This window comes from Notamacropus eugenii, chromosome 6 (assembly GCF_028372415.1).
Source record: "Notamacropus eugenii isolate mMacEug1 chromosome 6, mMacEug1.pri_v2, whole genome shotgun sequence".
Classification (NCBI taxonomy): domain Eukaryota; kingdom Metazoa; phylum Chordata; class Mammalia; order Diprotodontia; family Macropodidae; genus Notamacropus; species Notamacropus eugenii.
In genome coordinates, this window is record NC_092877.1 from 103,788,866 (window position 1) to 103,801,909 (window position 13,044).

Sequence of the window (13,044 nt, forward strand, 5' to 3'; positions counted from 1 at the left end):
TCCCAAGTTTCTTCTTGAGAAGGAGTGGAATGTAGATAATGAAACTGGCAGCTTTTGCTTCTCCCTAAGACTTCAAGGCAACCCTCGTGCATCTATCTGAGCAAATCACAAGGCTAGAGTTAATGAAGTTGTTTTGGAGACGTTGCTGAGGCCAAGACAGGGCGTTTTCATAAAATAAGTTTCCCTCCCAGTTAATGACCAGTTCACTTCCAGAATTAGTCTAATAAATCATAGACACTGCCTCCTGCAGACACCCCAAACTACTCATTTGCCATGCCCAACTGCACTGACATGTCAGTGATGCACCACATTTGGCTGTAGGCAACTCTCCCTCAGATGAACATGTCTGCCCAAAAATCCTGAGAGAGAGAAATTAGAAAGCACCTAGGGCTTGGTGGCTAGGGAAATTTACCAGTGGTTTGGGGAAAATACTCCATGCCTCATGATCAAAAAAGAATGGTTCTCTCTTCTTAAGGTAGCACTGGAACCCGAGGGATTCCAGGGTCATTTACATACACATCAGGCCATAAATATATCAAATTTAAAATGGCAAAACCTAGTCTGTATAAAATTTGTCGTTAAGTGTGAGGTGGATGTCGTTCCTGGAGGGAGAAAAATGTAGATATTATGGAACTCACGTATCTGATCAGGAGTTCTTCTGCCCATATGTAAAAATTCTGGAGGCCATTTTGGTCCACATTGGACAGAATGTTGGAAACTGATGACCATCCTTCAGGCCCTCTTGACCTCTGAAAGTCAGGTCCCTCCACTCTAGGGACCCTTGGCTCTGTCCTTAAAGCTTTTCACATTACACTGTGAAAACAACCAGTACATGAAGTCATGAGAACAACATTGTAATTTCCATTTTACATATGGGAAAACTAAGGCCCAGAAAGCGTATTAGTAGATATAACAGCTGACACATATAGGACTTTAAAGTTTATAAAATACTTTGCATGTATTAGCTGATTTGATCACTGGACTGTGAAGCAGGTAGTATAGATAGTGTGATTCCCATGTTAGATATGAGAAAACAGAGATGTTGACTAACATTCATAGCTACACAGTTGTTAATTGGGGAAGATGGCCGGGAACCTAGGCCCTCTAACTCTAAGTCAATGTTCTTTCATGTTGCAAGCACAAGTGGCTACAATGTAAAAGATAATCGCCAAACCACAGAGTGACTAGGTTCCTGCTTCTGGTGAAACATCTCAGGGTTTTTGTAGTGAAATCCTAATTCCCTTCCATAAAATTCCAGGTGGCCTCCTCATTGTTACCCCAGGAGTCCATTCCACCCTAGGACAGACAGCTGTGATTGTTAGGAAATTTTTCTTTACGTTAAGCCAGAATTCACCCCTCTGAAAGTTTCATATCGCTTTTAGTTTTCTTTTTCAGGTAGAACAAGCCTAATCCTTTTTCAACATGACAGCCATTCAAATCCTTAACCACCTTTTCTGGCCATCTCCACCTCATTGGAAACTTGAAATCCACCCCTGGGTCGCTGGTTCTGATAGGTGAGCTTTGGACTTATCTTATACGGCCCAGGTCTCCACATTTCCTCATGATGCTCACTTGGGGATCCCTTCCTTCCCTTTTCTCCTGTCCTATTTTCAGGTCCTCTTTGGGTCTTGTCTTTCCCCACTATAATCTAAGCTTCATCAACGTAGAGACTGTCTTGCTTGCTTACATGTATTTCCCCAGAGCTTAACAAAGTGACTAACACATAATAAATGCTTTCCTTCCTTCCTTCCTTCCTTCCTTCCTTCCTTCCTTCCTTCCTTCCTTCCTACCTTCCTTCCTTCCTTCCTCCTTCCCACTCTCCAACTCTCCCTCCCTCCCTCCTCCCTTCCTTCCTTCCTTCCTTTCCTTTTCTTTGAACTAAACATTGCTAGTTCATTCAACTGATTCTTATGCTATATGGTAGCCAGGCTTCATGTGACCTGGTCACATCCCTCTGGATTTGATTCAATTTATCAATGGCCTTCCTAAAATAATATTCCTATAAATGAATATTCTAGCTGTGCTCTGACTGGGGCACCTCTCTCATTTTGGACATGATTTTCCTATTAAGAAAGCCTAAGATGAAATTATTTTTTGTAATTACTGTCACACTGTTGACTCATATTGAGTTTGCAATGCATTAAAACCTTCACCTTCTTTTTGCACAAACTGTTGTACAGCTATGTCCCCTCCATCTTACACTTTTACAATTAATTTCTTGAACCCAAGTGTGGGACGTCACATTTAAAAATGTTTTTAGACTTGTATCATTTTTTTCAGTGAAGAAACTTCTGGTATAATGCAGATCAACAGCAGTACAAGTACTAGATTTAAGGGCTTGGCTGGAGGCACAGGGAGACTAAGTAATTTGCCAAGATTCACAAAACTAGAATATAGAACACACCATCCAGATCATACTGATTCTGAAACCAGCTCTCTCTCCCCTATGTGTAATGGGAGTCCTATTCTCCCCATCCACAGTCAGAAAGCCTCTCCAATTCTGTTTTTTCCTCTTTATTATGACTACTCATTATTTGATTTCCCTTGCTTTCAATACTTTCTCCTTCTGTATGATTTCTGGCCTGTAGCTCTGTTGCTTGAGCCATGGTCTTGAGCCTAAGGCCTGCATAGAGAAACTCCGCTGTCATGGGGCAGCACCATTGTATAATAGACAGGTTACATCTCTCTCATGGTTTTACCTTGTGAGCTAGAGTTAAAACACATGCGTTGATTCCTTTCCCCCAAGGAAATGACTATGAAATAACCCCACCAAAATAGTAGTGCAAGACTAGTTCCAAATATGACATCTGACCAAAGGGAATTTCCCTGGGCAAATGGTACCACTGGTGAGGCAGAAAGAAGGCAGACATTTTAAAACCAGGAGTGTTGTGCAGTAATCTCATAACTTCAACAGCCAGTGGGAAAAACTGTGCATGACATAACCAAATAGCCATGATTTACAAGGTGGGAGGGACTGCACAGCCACTCTTCTGGTTTTTTGGGGGGAGGGGGGCAGAAACTGCAATTAACCAAGAAAGTTTTTTGGGGGGAGGGGGGCAGAGACTGCAATTAACCAAGAAAGTCGGACACCAATTCTACTTTAATAAGGTTGTCTTTGAAGACCTCCTTAAGGAGGCTCTCTGGAAGTAATTGGCATCATTTCTGATCTGGTTTGGAGGGGCAATGAGAGAAAGGCTATCTTCTGAGTTTCCACGTTTGCGGTTCTCAGCCTGGTTGCAAAGAGCAGCCTGTTTCTTAGAAGTAACGTTCTCTCTAGTCCTAACGGAGTTGCTCTGCTAAATGAGTTCTCGTTATTCTCTCTGCCCTACTGCTGTGGAAGCTTAAGGAAACTTATGGAGCCACAACCCTCCCCCCCTCAACTCCCTTATTAAAATCTAGACCAAGAGCAAAGAGGCCTCCCTCAGGCTCCATTTGACCCCCACCCTCACCTCCAAAACACACACTAATTGGCTTTGGGAGACTTTGGAGAATTTTTTCCCCTTCAATGATGTGTTATTTTAATTCTTGATTCACTAAATCCCTTCCCGACTGGTCTCACTTTTAATAATTAAAAACTCAATTAAATCAAATCTATAAACACAGGCAGTGTGTGCCTTTTGCTTCCTTTGGAGCCTGACTGGAGTGAGGGGTAGACAGTTTATAGGATTTTCTGGGAGGAGCTAGAGGGGCTCGTTAACCAGGGAAAGCATCACTGAGTACAATCGGGCCTTCCTGAACCCACGGCATTAATCAAGACCAGATTCGGCCTGACAGGAAACTAGAGCTGACAGGCCACTGAGCAGGCAGTGGAATGTAAGCAACTTTGAGCTGAGCAGCTGGAGGCCCACAGCTTTGGGAGAGCCCAATTCTGAAATGGAATTTCAGCTCCGTTTCTCCATTTCCAGGTGATGGGAGCCCAACTCAGGCCCTTAGATCCCAGAAAGTTGCATTGAACCTTTTGGTTCTTTCTAGTTTCTGGCAGTAACTTAGAAGGTTGATAAGCACATTTTTGAAGGTAAAATTGGTAAAGAAATTATGTGGTAAAAGCATGATATGGTGGAAAGACTTAGAACCAGAGGACCTTGGTTCAAGTTCTGACTGCGATATAGTTATTATATGCTCCCTAATTTCCCCTCCAGGGCTGACATTCTGTGATTTTGATTTTATATTTATATTTGTGGCTTTCTTGAGTTGCCAGAAAAGTTGGTAGGGAAAAAAAAATATAGTGAATATTATAATGGCTTAGGTCTCAGTTATGTAATTTTCAAGACTTGACTTTAAAGTAAATCAGTTCAGCATCACTACACTGAAGCCCCTCATGGGAGGTAGGAAATTTGGGGAAGTGACCTTGACAAAAATGAAGAAAGAAATGGTGTCTGGTGTTTTAGAAAGTTTTGTGAGCACCGGTACAGAACAGCTGCCATTTGTCACCACGGAAAGAACTCTCGATGGCAAGGTGCCTGGATTGTGTGACCTTGGTTCTTGTGTTCCCAGGACCTTTGTCCCACAGAAACCATGAGGATTGGAGTGAGAAGTCTCACCTGGGCTTTGGAGGCCATGGCAGATTTCACTCTGCAATGCAATGCTACCTAGGTGAGGTCGGGTAGGGTTGGGCTTCTCTCTGGCATAGAATGAAGGGTTGATGTGGCGACTGAGAGAGCACTGGGTTGGGAATTCTGAATTCTTCTGCTAGCTAGCTGTGTAACCTTCGGCAAAAGGTTTTTGGTTGCCCTGGCCCTCATTCTTCATCTGTAAAATGAAAATAATATTAAGTGCCCAACCTATCATCTATTTTTATTCAACCACCAATCATTTATTAAGCCCCTATTATGTGTCAAGTACCACTAATTGTTATGAGGATCAAATGAAACGATATACTATAGAAAAGGTGTTAGGTGTCTCATATGGAATCTGCTCCCCTTTTCCTTGCCTGGGCTCCGTTTTCTCTCAGCTCAGTTCATAGGCTCACCTAGTGAGTTCTTTGGTTTATTGATTGCTCCCAGTACAGAGGCTGCTGGAAAAATGCACATTTATGTCATCTTGGTAACCCCAATGGCACTCCTGTGGGCCAAGCAAACACCTGCTTACATATTTCTTCTTTGCAGAAACAAGTACGAGTATGAGCAGATGGGTAGCCAGGTCCAGTCCCCTGACACTTAGGATGTTCTATCAGGAAGGCCTTGGTTGATCTCAACTGTTGTGAAAGTTCACTGGGAGAAAAATTATCTCCATGGTAAGGAGGGCCAAAGCTGATTAGTGCTTTTTGGATCAACCTCCACAGCCATTGGAAATAAATGAGCTTAAAGCTCGTGAAGACCACAGGGTAAGAGTTGGCTAGCTGCCTTTCATTCTCACTGATTACACACGTGAAGGGAATGCCTTCAAACTGTAGCTGCAGAGGCCAAGGTTAGAGATAATAAAGAATTATCTGATTATTAGAATTAATTCTGGAACAAAGTTGTAGAATTCTCTTCTTTGGTGGTCTTTAAGTTGGACAGATTCTCATCTGTGCAGAGTAACTTAGGAGGACATAGATTGGTCATTAGAAGGCATTGTATGACTTAGTTGGCACCGACGTTCCCAAAACATGAGACTTAGGTGATACAAATCCCTGTAGCCTCATCGCTGAGTCAGACACGGTCCTATATCTTTTGATGAGAGTAACAGCTACATTCACCTTTGTTGACGTTGTTAATTCGTTTCATTTGTGTCCAAATCTTAGTGACCCCATTTGGGATTTTCTTGGCAAAGATATTGGAGTGGTTTGTCATTTCTTTCTGCAGCTCATTTTACAGATGAAGAAACTGAGGCAAACAGGGTTAATTACTTGCCCAGGGTCACTCAGCTAGGAAGTATCTGAGGCTAGATTTGAACTCAGGAAGATCAGTCTTCCTGACTCCAGACCCAGCAGCACTAACCGCTGTACAATCTAGATGCCCTAGGTCACATATTTAAGGTAAGTAACATGTGCTTGGCATAGAAGTAACTCCTACTTCCCCAATGTGGACGAAGTACACAAATTTGTGAGTAACATGAGGAGGTAGTTAAACACTTGGAGTTTACATTTTTACCATTTACATTTCATTCCTGGGCCATCTTTTCAAAACTGAAAGTATCCTCTCAATTTATGTGACACCATCAAACACAATTAAGCTACAGAGTCTTCCTGACTGTGGGCCTAGTGCTCTGTCCACTTGGCCACCTAGCTGTCTTTATACTTTTAAAGTGTCATTCTGTCTCTTCTCATTTGGTTTCTTGCTTAAATGTTTCCCCCCCTCCTTGGTAATTTGTATTATTACCCACATGTTCTGCACTCTTCAGTGAGGGCAAAGGGCTTCATATCCTAGGGAGAAGTGCTAGTCTAGACCTTCTCTATATTTCTCTAGCCCTGCAGCCAAGACAGAAAAGTATCATCTTCTCCTGGAGACAAATTTCTCTTTTCACCTATATGAACGACTAATCCCAAATGCTAAATCTATTTAGAGAGAGTTATCCTCTCTTGAAGGAAACCCCTCCAAACTGCAGTAGTAGAGGCCAAGGTTAGACATAATAAGGAACTTTCTGATCCTCACAATTAATTCTGGGTAAGCACATTGACCTTGCACTTTTTACTTCATTGAACTGAAAAAGAATAACAAATATTGTGATATTGAACAGTTTGACTCAAGGTTCTGTAGGTAATTGATAAAAGGAGTTTTGTGACCAACTCAAGAAACTTCAGGGTGATGAGATTTGTTTGGGATTTTGATTGCATCTTCCTCTGGATGATATGGGCCAGGGGTGAAGAACTATGGCCTTTTGACTGAGTGCAAGTTTTACAGAACAAATCCTTTTATTAAGGATTATTATTATTATTAATCCATACTGTGGAGAAACCCCTTGGTGTCATCTATAGAATGGGTTTCATTGATGCCAGAATCAGGCTTTGACCCTTGTCTCCTCAATTAGCCTGTGAGCATCTTGAGGACAAAGAAAATTTAATTTTTGTCTTTATATTCCCAGTTTTTAATTTGATATGCGTAGGCACTTAATAAATAGTTGTTGATTGATTAATTGTGGGATTAATTTGTGGGAGGAGTAACTCATATATCCCTTTTATAGGTGGTTCCTGCTAGAAGCATTTGAGCCACAAGGGATGAAGTCAACAAATTCGGCTAGCATCAGTGAAACTCATCTTCCTGTAGGCTCCAAGGATTGTACCTACACCCTCCACTGAAAGGTATACTCACCATCCCAAACAAAGGCTTTATGATGGCTCATTGAAAAGATGAGGGAGCTGCCTCGATTAACTCAATGCATGTGGAATTTTATCTGAGCCAGATTTAGGGGAAAAAACCCAAACCGCTCAAGCCAATAGCACACTTTTTTAAAACATATACACAAGAATATGCAAGAATATATAATTTAATTGATGGGTATTGCCTCCACCAAATCCCATCTATGACCTAGTAGATGGTCTGCCTGAGTTGCTGTGGTTGAAAATTTTATTTTCCTGTGGTCTGCCCCATGATGCCCCTTTCCAAGTTTAGGTAGTCTGCTTATGTGACAGATATACAATCTTTTGTCAGGTGCATCCTCAAAGAATTTCTTTTTATTATTATATATTTTCAATTATCAAGAATTTAGTGTTTTCCCACTTTCCCAATCCACTTTTAACAAGCAGGTAGAAATACAGAAAAAAAGAACCCCTATATCATATAAGTGTAGTGAAGCACAACAGATTTTTACAATGGCCACATCCAAAAATACCTTTCTTATTCTGCGTATTGATCTATCATCCCTCTGATGTGAGTGGGCAACATTCTTTCTTAATAAGTCCTGTGGTATCATGGTTAATCATTTAATTGATCAGAATCCCTAAGTTTTTCAGAATGGCCCATTTAAAAAAAATAGTATTGATGTCAAAATACAGATTTTTCTTCTGGTTCTGCTCATCAAAACTTTTCCATCATGGCAGGACCTGACAGAGGTTATGATTCTTTGACATGGCCTCTGAGAATTCAGAGAACATAAAGCCCATCCCATGCTCCAAAAGCAGATGTCAACAGCTCTAGCTTTAGGTTACTAAGAGCAGCATTTTTGTTGCTCAGTTACTCTAGAGAAACTATGACTTATTCACCGCAATTTCCAAGACTCTAGTTCATCCAAATATTACTCATATATGTAGCTAATGGGGAGTAAAAATAATAGAATCTTCAATAGGGAACAAATTAACTGTATACTGTACTTGACCCTACTCCAGAAAGCTCAGGGACATTGGGAGGGAAAATATTCCTACCCTCAAAACAGTGGCTTATACCGCATGACTCTGAGTTTCTGTTTTCTTCTGTGAACAAATCTTGTGTAAACTTACTGGAAATCTTTAAAGAAAATACCCCCTAATGCCCACAATTTGGTAAAATGTGCTGGAAATTTTTTTAATATTTTACTAGATTTTGTTTTCCCAATTCTAAGAGAATACTCAGGATTAACTTTGTCAGCTCAAACCTTCCTTGCCTCCCACGCTTATCAGCCCTTCCAGGACAAGGATTCCAAATACTAAAGGTACTGGAAACCCAAAGACAAGACTGCCAAAGTGCTGGCTAGCCCCACTTCACCCCTGACTTGAGGATGCCTGTCTGTAAAGAGAGAGTCCTCATCATCCCTAGGAGTCTCTAGGTAGGCCATGACCTCTCACATTCTGTTTCCCAAGTTTTAAAAAATTACTTTTCTTCCCACACTCTGTGGTCCCACCTCCTCCATGAAGGCTTACCTGATCCTATGTGCTGGTGGCCTCCTTCACTCCCTTGCATTGAACTACCTTGAATTTATCCTCTTCATGTTTATCCTGGCCACGCTGATATGTATTTACTGTCTTTCCCTGTGGGCTGTAAGCTCCTCAGGAGGAGGGATTGTTTCATTCTTTGTATTTTTATCCCCAGTGTTTAGCACACTGACTACCTCATGAAAGGGGTTCAATAAATGCTTGATCGATAGATCAGTTATGGCTTCCAGTTTCAGTTGAGAACCTCCCCATAAGAGGAAGACTCTCTCTCTCTCTCTTTATATATATATATATTTGCTGTATTTCTTTTAATTTAGGACTCAGACATTTAAGCTTCGTTTGTTTCAGTCAGACCCTTTACACTTGTTGAATTGTTCAGCTGTGTCTGACTCTTTGTGACCCCATGGATGTTGTCTAGGGGTTTTCTTGGCAAAGATATGACAATTCTTTCCTTCTCCACTGTCTCCATTTTACAAATGAGGACCTGAGGCAAATAGAGGTTAAGTGACTTACCCAGGATCATGCAGCTATTAAGAGTCTGAGGCCAAATTTGAACTTAGATCTTCTTGACTCTGCCCCACCTATAGTTATAAAGTGTTTTTAACTCTTGCCTAATTTCCTTACAGGAAAGCTGTGATCCTACAGACTAATTTTAGGGGATTCTGTAAAAACAAAAATAATTAGAAATTTTATGGGACTTCAGTCATTTTGCTTTGCTCATACTCAGATAATTTGAGTTTCTCATGCAAATGAAAAGGAAGGGTCTTGGGAAGGCAAGAAACAAAATCTCTTAGGTAGAACCCTGTTAGAGCATCAGCTATCTTCTCAATCCTTTCCTTTATATTTTTATGCATTTATTACATATCTGTGACTGTCAATAAATTATAGTCTTTGAGACATCCAGTGTTAACATTAGCCCTGGGACTACATGAAAATGAATAAGATGCAAATTGTAAAAGCATTGGTAACTCCATGGGCAAAAACCCAACCAACCAATCAACCAACCAACCAACCAACCAACCAAAAAAAACCCTACACAGATTTAGGCATTGTTGTCTTCTTCCATTTATGACTGCGTGTGGGATCTCAATAACAATTTTGTTTCAAACTTCTTTAATACCCTTGTTAAATGAGTTGGTGACATATCTCTGAATTAAACTGTAAGTTTTAGGAAAGCAAAGCCTGTTTTATCTAAATTTGTATTGTTACAGTAGAAAAAGCACTGTCCATGGAATAGAGGAAGCTTTGTCATACATCTGTAAAATGGACACTCTTAGAGTCTAAAAAGACAGTGATGTATTGCAGCAGATAGAGGAGAGGTTTGGACTTGGAGTCAAGACAGCCAGAGTTTAGCTCTTGCCTCAGGCACTTACTAGTGGGGTGATCCTAGATCTCCTCCTCAGTTTCCCCATCTGTAAAATGGGGATAATATCACTACAAAGTCATCACTGTATCTTCTGAAATAAGAATTCCTTTCTGCTGAGTGCTCCATTTTGTTGTTTCCTTTCACTAAAAACTGCAGTGTCCAGAAGCTGTTTTCCTCATTGCTGACAGAAGGTGGAATAATTAGAAGTTGACTAAAGCATGTTTTTATAGGGTATAATGGTTTCCAGTTCAGCCAAAGAACTGAGTTCACCTTAAACTAGACCAAAATAAAAGGGTCTTCTACATAAAAAAATTCCCCACCAAATGCTTTGAAATGGACTTGGATTCCTCCAGCAAAATTTTAATTTGATTCTTTAGTCCACACATATGATACAGATGGGGCACTTCACAGATGAAAGCAATGGGGGCATCAGCATTGTTAAGTAAAGCAGACTTTGTGCATTAGTTAAGCAGATGAAGGTTGAACTCTTGCAGAGAACTGGGACCATGTGCAGTAAGCAAGCATTCTGGGCTTCCTGTTTGCCCTGGTGCTGCTGGTTGCTTTGCCAAGTCATGGATGAGTATCCTTGAAGTTGTAGCTGATTTCTTACCATTTACAATGCCATAAATATATCTTAACTTTGTGTCTCCTCTCTCTCGAGATCTTGTGACCAATTAAAATGACTGCATTATATAAACTAGAGGAGTTTGGAAGGTATTCATTTCCAAAATAAAACCAGGGAATTTTGCATAGAGTCTGGGAAAATTAACAAAGCCTTTTAATTAAAAAACAGTAAATCCTTTGGAAACAGTGAGGGCGAGGAGGGGGAGGGAGATAAGTCGAGATGCTTGCCTTTTGTGATGTAATAATTCCATTCAGTTCAATTCAATACAATTCAACCATGATTTATTAAGTTCCTACTACTTGCCATGCAAAGAGAAAAAACATTTTCTGCTCTCATTGACCTTACCTTCTACCGAGTGGACCTGGCAAAGTTCAGTGTATCAGATAAAGCATCTGAACTATGACTGGTCCCTGTTTTAGAAACACTGAAAACCTCCCTCCTGGAATCATGGGCCAAATGAAAGTACAAATGAGATTAGGAACTGGAGGAGGGGTGTGTGTGTGTTTGGGGGGGGGGGGGCGGGCGGTGTGTGTGTGTAGAGTCAGAGAGAGACAGAGAGAGACAGAGAAAAAGACAGAAAAGACAGAGACAGAGATCTTTAACCCTAACCTTTCCCCTATTCCAAAGTAGAACAAAGAACCTAAGCCTTTTCTAGCATGTCTTCAAGGATGTAATCACCCATGTTGCTTTGGACTTTGACTGAGTGCCCAGAGATAACCCAACTGTAGTTTTACCATACCATGAAGGCTTTTCTGGGAAAGCAGGTCTTTGTGCCAAAAGAATAAGACAAACCAATAGCAAACAACAGTCTGTAGAGACCCCAAAGAGTAGAGGAAGAGGAAATTCAGTTTTTTTGCCTTTCCATTGATTTCTTGCCAAGGCCATTGGGTTTGAGGAGAGAGTGAAGGCCATGACTGTTCGAAACTTATTAGGATTGTCAGGGCAGTCAAGGGGAACTGCATCAGAGATAACAATATAGATCTCAGCTTGTTGTGTATATAAATGTACATAGATGGCCAGTTGTGTAATGAGATAGATATTTAAATTATATTTAGAAATCTCCATCCCGCCCCCAAGCCTTCTTTTTGTCTCACTTCTTTGAAGGCAACATCTGCTCATAATGACGCGATGGTCCACAGGCTAATGTTGTTCAGCTGGGTCTACAGGTGTCACGGTGCTGTAAATGGGACTTGATCATGTCTTCATTTTTTTAGTATGATACTTTGAAAACACCTTGTTTTTTCATTTAGGAAGATCAAGCGTCACTAACCCTACCTTTTTGTATGGTCTCTGGTGCTATACAAATCGTCCTTTCAAAGTTAAGCTCACTCTATTTCCTTCTTTATTTTTGTGACCAGCTTTCTCTGGAGTAGGTTGTCTGAAGTCTGAGGGGGGAAAAGAGAAAAGGATTGCTAGACACATAATTTTTTAAATATTGCAAATGCTTTGATTGGTTGGTCATCATTACCTGTTGAGAAATAATTCCCAGTCAGAGTCTTAATTCTGAGTATGAAGTTATTTGGGGACCACATATGGCTTTGCTTTTAGCAAACATCTGAAGGTTGCTACCAAAATAAATTTTCCGAAGATGGATAAATTAAAACACATTTATTACATGCTTATTATGTACCAAGCACTGTACTAAGAGCTGTAGACACAAATGCAAAAGCCATATAGCCCCTCATGGAACTTTTATTCAGGGGGCTCAGCACATATAGGTTGGTGCAGCTGCAGGGTGAATGGCAAAGCTTGGTGATGGGACAACTTGGAAAGAAAGAAATATTTTTAAATTAATTAAATTAAAGGAAATTAATTTCTAAGTCTCAAGCTCTGTCATGCATGCCTATGTTTTTGCTCCCTCCGTCCCCCAACTACATTATAGGGGCCTAAGGAAGAGAAGAATCCTTAGAAACCTACTTATTAGTTGTGTTGCTTAACCTCTTTGAACCTCAGTTTCCTTATCTGTAAAATGTGGATAATAATAGTACTAACCTTACAGCATTACTCTGAGGGCAGTCTAATTCTTTTCAATCTTTATACCATCTTTGAAACTGCAGAACATGCTTTCCTGAATTCTCGGGGTTTTGGGGGTACTATTCTATCCTGGATGATTGATTGATTAATTCCAAGTGATGGTTCAGACTTCAGCAGCTCCACATCCTCTTTCTCTTTAAACCTTCCTCCCACAATATAGACACAGTTTTAACTTCTCCCTTTGCAATCTGGCTTCCAGCTGCATCACACAACTGAAACGACCTTCTCAAAGGTTGATCTCTTAATGGACAAATG

The 13,044-nt window shown here is 40.6% G+C and overlaps 1 protein-coding gene across 12 annotated transcripts in view; it reads left to right on the forward strand.

Moving 5' to 3' along the window:
- SPATA18 (spermatogenesis associated 18) overlaps positions 1–13,044 on the forward strand; it is a 105,260-nt gene that overhangs the window by 55,454 nt on the left and 36,762 nt on the right. For 4 of the 12 annotated variants that reach the window (XR_011969585.1, XR_011969584.1, XR_011969583.1 and 1 more), the window contains exons 13-14: positions 1,383–1,514; positions 7,102–7,219. The exons of 4 other annotated variants lie outside the window; for them this stretch is intronic. The gene's annotated coding sequence lies outside the window, so the exon portion shown is untranslated. Of the gene's footprint in view, positions 1–1,382; positions 1,515–4,494; positions 4,594–7,101; positions 7,220–8,512; positions 8,534–13,044 lie in introns of those variants that run through there. 4 more of the 12 variants (XR_011969589.1, XR_011969587.1, XR_011969582.1 and 1 more) reach the window with 3 other exon arrangements.